Source organism: Podarcis vaucheri (assembly GCF_965113315.1).
Source record: "Podarcis vaucheri genome assembly, chromosome: 2".
Classification (NCBI taxonomy): Eukaryota; Metazoa; Chordata; class Lepidosauria; order Squamata; family Lacertidae; genus Podarcis; species Podarcis vaucheri.
In genome coordinates, this window is record NC_138760.1 from 79,267,895 (window position 1) to 79,275,105 (window position 7,211).

The following is a 7,211-nucleotide window of genomic DNA, read 5'->3' on the forward strand; positions in this document are numbered from 1 at the left end:
TAGATATCAGAAACTGGCTGAGAGGTTGAAGTGAATAACAAGAAGATCCTTGTGCCATAAAGGCATTTGATTTGGTGCCAGGCAAGCATCCTGGAGGAGGGCAGTCTGCATGGCCATTCTCAGGGTAGTCACACATTCCCCACCTCTGATGTAGACAACACTTGAGCTAGATAGACCAAAGATCTGAATCAATATAAGGCAAGTTCCTTGAGGGCTACCCTGAATGATAGGATTACTCTCTGTTCACATTAAACACTCCAATATCAGCTTCTTTTTCTTTGTTAAGTTGGAAGGCAATTGCCAGAAGCCAGGTTGCGGTTAGAATGAATCTGTGTTTAATATTCAATTAGCACTAGCAAAACCACAAAGACGGGAAAATGTCATTAGGAAATTCCTTAACAGGGACCTGGTGGAGACAGGAAGAGATGCTGGAACCCTTTCAGACATGGATTCCAAGAGGGTGGAATGATTTTCATTATTCATCTCCATTTCCTTTTCCTCACTCAATATTTCAACTCATTTTGTGGGTCTCATTGTCTCTACTTTCAAGTGCTCTTCCAGGTGGAAGATTTTTCACATGCTAGCTCCTGGAAGTCATACATGATTAAGTGCACTGAACAAGATTAGTCCAAAAAGGAGTTGGCATCTAGCAAGATAAGTGGGGTAGAGCAGGGATGGTTAGAGGATAAGATGCCCACCACTGAACCCTGATCTCTCATAGGCCACCCATCTGGCTGCTGGATTTTATTTTACAAAGAAAAGAAAACTGGGCTAGATGGATCTTTGTTTTAACTGAATAAATATTCAGCATATTCAGTAACATGTGCCTCAGATTACTTATACCTTAAGAGGGACATTAGCATCCTTGCTTTGTACATTTAAGCACATCACTGAATCCTGAGGGGTGGCGCGGATGATGATACTGAAGTCATTCATGAGCCAGCTCTTGTGATGAAGATGCAATAGTAGGGCATGTGCAGTATTTCTCCGTAGGATTCAAAGCCTCCCTGAAAAACTGTGTTTGGTTTCAGTAGTCTACAGCCAATTATATTTGGGAAAGCTTTGGTCATATGTGAGGGACACAGCATGTGGTGGAAATCCTCCTCTCCCTTTTGGTAAACAATACTCCCTGCCCCAGTACAGGTGGCAGAGAACAGAGTGGGCCGCATAGAGTCAGTGTTTGATTTACAAGGAGCTCAAAAGAGACCCAGGCCCCTTCACGTTTTGCGACAAGACTCTCTCGGCCACTATTCTTTGAAGGTGTTGGATGAAACCATGCTTTGACTAAAATTGGGAGCAGGGGGAGAGGGTCAGGAGGTGGGCCTGGCAGATTTTATTCCAAGGCCACTCACCTCTCAGACCCCCAGCTGACCTCTCTGTGAAGCTCAAAGAAGAGAGAAGAAGGGGGCCGCACCACAATTCAGTAGAGTGTTGCAAGTTGCTAATCCTCACACAACCACGAAGCTTGTAGGGTGACCTTAGATCAGTCACACACTCTCAGAATAATGTACCTCACAGAATGGCTGTGAGGATAAATTGTGGAGGGACAATGAGCTCCTTGGGGTAGAAATGCCTGTATGCACAGACATGACCTCTCAGCCTCATGCAGATTGGAGCAGAGATGTATAAGGGATTTCTGTGGCACAGCCTGGAGAAAACCAAATCCTCCTGCAGCCGGCAGCATTTTTGGCTGGAAAAGGCAACTGTTTTTATGGGGACAGCATGATCTCACTTGCTCAGTAAAGTCCCTCAGGCTGATAAGGATCTCGCTCCTTCCTGCAGCCGATCAGGCCTCACACAATAGTGTGAACCACCAGTCCTGCTGGGAAGAGCATTGTTGCTGAATGTGAAACACACATATACAAAAGCCACTGCCTGCCTTGGACTAAGTAAGACCAGGGGGTGTTTATAGACCTTAGCACTTCCGAGTGGGCGTTCTTTAACATACCAAGACAAAGGATGGCACAATAAGAAATTGTTCCATGTTTACTGGTGTCTGTTCCCTTCAGGATGTGAGGATCTCATTAACAGCATCAAACAATCCCACACATTTGGCTGCTGTGCTGGAAGAGAGGGATGCTGCCTCAGTTATCAGTCATCCTTTCATGTGTGCAGGCAAGAGGGAGGAAATGACAGCTGTTCAGAGATACACAACTTGGAATGGAGGCTCCAATTCAATTATGTCCATGATGGAGATAAACAGGAGGGTTTTTTGTTTTGTTTTTGTTGTACTACGCAGACCCACATTTTCAAAATGTATGTGGCTGTTGCTGTTGTTAGTCATACTTGGAGTAGAGAATTAATTCATTTCAGTGGGTCTATTCTGAGTATAATTTAGTAGAATATAACCCACACAATGAAGAAGTGAGGTTCCATGATAAAGCAGGTTATCTAGGGAATTAGAAAAGACAAAATAATAATAATGAATGAGCAAGTGGCATTCAGTAAATCTAGTTATATAGTCTTCATGCAGGGAGGTTGGTTTAAAAACAGGTGAATCTCCTTTACAATTCTAGGATGAAATGTGCATCAAATGAGCTGGGTGTTTTGTTTTGTTTTTGCTACCTACTCCCCACCCCCCTTTTTAAAGAGGTAAAGGTAAAGGGACCCCTGACCATTAGGTCCAGTCGTGGCCGACTCTGGGGTTGCGGCGCTTATCTCGCTTTATTGGCCAAGGGAGCCGGCGTACAGCTTCCGGGTCATGTGGCCAGCATGACTAAGCCACTTCTGGAGAACCAGAGCAGTGCACGGAAACACTGTTTACCTTCCTACCAGAACGGTACCTATTTATCTACTTGCACTTTGACGTGCTTTGGAACTGCTAGGTTGGCCGAGCAACAGGAGCTCACCCCGTCATGGGGATTTGAACCACCGACCTTCTGATCGGCAAGTCCTAGGCTCTGTGGTTTAACCCACAGCGCCACCCGCATCCCTTTTAAAGAAGTAAATCAATGCTAATACAGGAAATATTGTGTATTTTTAAAGAGAAAGCAAATTAACTCAGTAGAGCATGCGACTCTTAATTTCTTGGTAGTGGGTTCAAGCCCCGTATTGGGCAAAAGATTCCTGTCTTGCAGGGGGTTGGACTAAATGACCCTCGTGGTCCCTTCCAACTCTATGATTCTGACACACTTATGAAAAGAGCTCTCTCTAGGGATTAGGAAAAGTGGAAAACTGACTTTGGAATCCATCAACACTTTTGAAATTTGAACTGCAAATGAAGATTATCAAACTCTGCTGGCTCCAGAATCTATGGATCCTTGGATAGGCTTCCTCCTCCAGTCTGCTCCTCTGGGAGATTTCTCAGCCCTTCAACTATGTGTCAGATTTTTGGGTGTTAATGTAGGCTGCATTCAACAGCATAAAGTTTTTCTTTAATGAGGCCCGGGTCAGGATGGAACCGTATTGCAGTGCCCAAATGGAATGAGAAACGGCTGCATCAGACACATCGTTCCAACCTACTGAAATCAACAGACTGCACAGACCAGAGGGACGATTCATTTCTGGTCTTAGAGCTCAGAGGCACCATTTTGCTTGGTACAAATACACCTGTTACACAGTTTTCACTTACTTGTTAACATTTGTACTCTGTCATTTCCTCCAAAGAGCTCAGCGCTGTATTTCAACTTCAGAACACAACTCTGAGATGGAAAGACTTACGCAAGGCTACGTGGTGAACTTCGTGGCAGTTTGAACCCGGGTTTACCACATACTAATCCAGCACTCTATCCGCTGTGCCACACTGGTGCCAACGCTGGGGAAGGAGCTCCATGATCTGATGAGCAGATAGGTACAAAAACAGATACAGTAAAGATAATTTTGTGACTCTATGCAGAGGTAAGGTAAGGGCCAGAGCTCAGTGGTAGAGCCCATGATTTTTGTGCTCTAAAGTTTAATAGCTGGCATCTGAAAGACCAGGGAGCAGATGCTGTGAAAGGCCTCCACACAAGACTTCAGAGAGCCATTGCCAGTGAGAGCAGACAGTAATGGGCTGAATGGGCTGTGGAACATCAGAGCCCTGCTGGATTAGCCCAAAGCCCTTCTAGTTCAACTGCCTGCTTTGCTAGTGGTCAACCAGATGCCTATGGAAGCCTTCCAGGAGCGCAACAGTGCTCTTTTCAGCAGTCTCCTCTTCTCCTAATATCACAGTCTTCCCCCAGGCTGCCCTCCTGAGTCCATGTTCCCATAATAAGAACCGCACAAAAGAAGTGGGACATTTGGAGCTGGCAGTTGCTGCCAAGATGGAACATGCAAACAGTGCCCAAGCATTCAGCAGAAAATGGAGCAAACAGTTTACAAGAGAAAGATAAATGCCCTAGGAAGTACGTGGCCACTTAATGACAACTGCAATTACCTAGAATAAACTGCGGCATTCTTAATTTTAAGGGTCCTGATCCATCTTCCCTTTGAAGCCAATACCAGCCTCCCTACTCAATCTGCAATGAGAGGCTAAAGTGTGCCTTTTGTCAACACAATAAAATCCTTTGCCAGGAATTATTTCCATGGGGTAAAGAGCTAATGCAGCCAAGCAACTTGGTGGAATCTCACAGCTGATTAGAGTGGGCAAATACAGTGAAAATGCCACCAAGATGCTTGCTTGCATTCTGTTTAATTAAATGGAGTTAAGCTAATGTTTACCGTAGGAAAAGGCACAAGGGAAAACACGATGTGTTTCTTCTTCTTTAAAAAAACAAACAAACATTTTAGTTGCTTCTTTACAAAACGTCCAAAATGATACATAAAAATTAGAACAGTCCTCTTTGAAAAAGATAGCATAAACAACATGGTAAACCAGCAGAAGCAAAATCCAATTAAAAATAAGATCAGGCTGCCAATGTTTTGTTTTGTTTTTTAAAAGCAGACTTCCCAGAGGGAGATTCCTGAGTCTGATGGGGTTGGTTGTGCTTCTTGGGGGATGAAATTCTTCAGGGTGGGTGACAAGCCCCCATGAAAGCCCTCCCCATGGTGCCCTCATAGTTCTAATCTTGGTGAATAAGGGAATGCAGAGTGCAGCCTCTCTCATGAACCGAATGTGCATCTGATGGCACAGATGTAGAATGACTGCCCCCAAACCAGCCATCTCAGGCCCTATGAGCAGCAGGGAAGGCCCTGTTGGTGGTTCTGCCTCTGGCAGTTGTCTGACTGACATTGATCTGTGAAAGTGAAGCCAGCAGGGGTGCAACTACTATTAAACACAATATAAAACTAAAAGAATATAATCCAGAATAAAAGTGTAAAACCACACAAAGCAACAGCAAGCAGGGAGTCTCATCTCCCATCCCGCCAAAATGGTAAGGAAAGTGGGTAAAGTGTCATGGGCCAGGAGTTAGCTTTGCCTGCTGAACAGCAGCCTGAAGGGGGAGAAGGCAGATTGACTCCATCTGCAGCTAATCAGCCTTCAAGGACTCAGAGATGAAGGCGCTGATGAGAACTATCTGGCTTCAGCCTTCTTAAGCAGAGCTTCCAGCAGCAGTCAGATGCTGGTAACAACGCTTGTAGTTCCTGGCCTGACCTTGTTTCCTTCTTGTCTTGACCCTTGACCCCAAGATCATCAGATTATCTGACCCCTGGACCATCTGACCACATGGATTGCTGTTCACCCACCCTAGGACTGGACCAGACTCTGGATGCCGACCCTGCCTTCAGGCAAGTATGCCTCAGAGACTCTTCTGGTTGGCTGGCCTCCCACTCCACTGAGCTCTACACAATGTTGCTCAGCAATGAGACTACAACAAAAGGGTTAATTCCACGTGTCAGCATAAATGATTCCCCCCTCCCTGTGCAGCTGCAGGCACCTTGTAACTCTCTTATCTGAGTTGCTGGTCAAACGAGCATCTAGCACTAAAGGGCTCAGGTTATTGTATTAATTGCTGGGGAGTGTTGGACACTTGTGAAGACTGTTGGAGAAATCTCTGGAAACATGGAAGACTTTGAGAAAACCTCATCTGAGGGAAGTTGAACATCTTACAAGACTTCTGAACTTGGAGAACTCTGACAGTTGCAGGTCTTAGTACTTGCCTAGTGGACTTTGGCACAGCAAGGACTTTGAAAGCAAAGAACCCTCTCTGGGCTCAGAGAGTAAAGACTTCTTGTAGCAACTGTTAGTAGTGTTAGTAGTGTGTTGTGTATGTTTTGCCAAGTAAAAGCTAACTCTGCGGTGAGCTTAACCTCTTGACTGAACTTCTGTGGCACATACACAACACCCAACACTGGGCAAAGATGTATGTCCTCACATGCCATGAAAACTATGTTATGATGAGACACACTTAACCGGGGGAAGTCATTCTGTAGGCGTAGAGCCAATCTAGACCCCTGCAATACAAATCTCATTGGATCATGGAACCACCAAAAGGGCCTCTTCTGCAGATCTGGGGCAGATTAGTCTGGGAAGAGGCATTCTGTTCAATAGCTGTCATAACCTGCCTATACAAGTACAAATCTATATACTACTACAGCTAAGGAATTCTGACACAAATGTCCACAACTGGTCACCATCAGAGCTGCACAAAAACCTAGCCTGAGGCAATCAGATAAAACTAATATATTCTAAATGAGGAATTTTGAGGCTAAGACAACTGATTAGCACAAAGTCAACTACGATAGAGGTTTTTGTTTTTTGTTTAAAAAAACAACTTGCCATTTTACTAGCTATTGTTAATCTATCATCAGTAAGAAATCCTTGCTGATATACTACAAATTACCTTGAGATGTACCAGTCAATTCCTTCTTCATTCTCTATGCAGGCTCCCCTGTCCCCCTCCTTTTTTTGTCTGTCAAGTTTTTCTCTTTAAATGTTTTATTGTTAGCATTGGTCCAGCCCCGTCATCATGGAGTCAAGATGAGTCAGATAAATAAAAAAAGCTTTTAAATCACACAATGCATGTGTAGATCATATTTTTGAAACTTTCGTGGTCAGATGGAATTCTCTGTAAGCTGCTTTTATGGTTATAATCAATCAAATTATTAATAGTAAAAGAATAGCAACTTGGGAATAGTTAGATGCATGTCTCAGACATAGGGCTGTTGGTCCAGCTTCTGTGAGGTTTGCCAAACACATGTTTGAGATGCATGGCTGACAATTCCCCAGTTTCCAGAGGCGAACATCTTCTGGTAGGGAAATGAAGTGCGGCAGAACCCAGCATATATGGGGAAAGAAGGGAGCTAAAGAATGCAAGATTTATTAATATTTATCATCTGTCCTGTGTTAAAGA

The 7,211-nt window shown here is 44.3% G+C and overlaps 1 long non-coding RNA gene across 1 annotated transcript; it reads right to left on the bottom strand.

The window, feature by feature from the left end:
* Window positions 1–7,211, bottom strand: LOC309527742. The gene is made up of 3 exons (XR_014217327.1): window positions 6,702–7,211; window positions 3,572–3,775; window positions 1–2,391 (listed from the first exon to the last, which is right to left on the bottom strand). It is a non-coding gene; the product is annotated as an uncharacterized lncRNA (long non-coding RNA).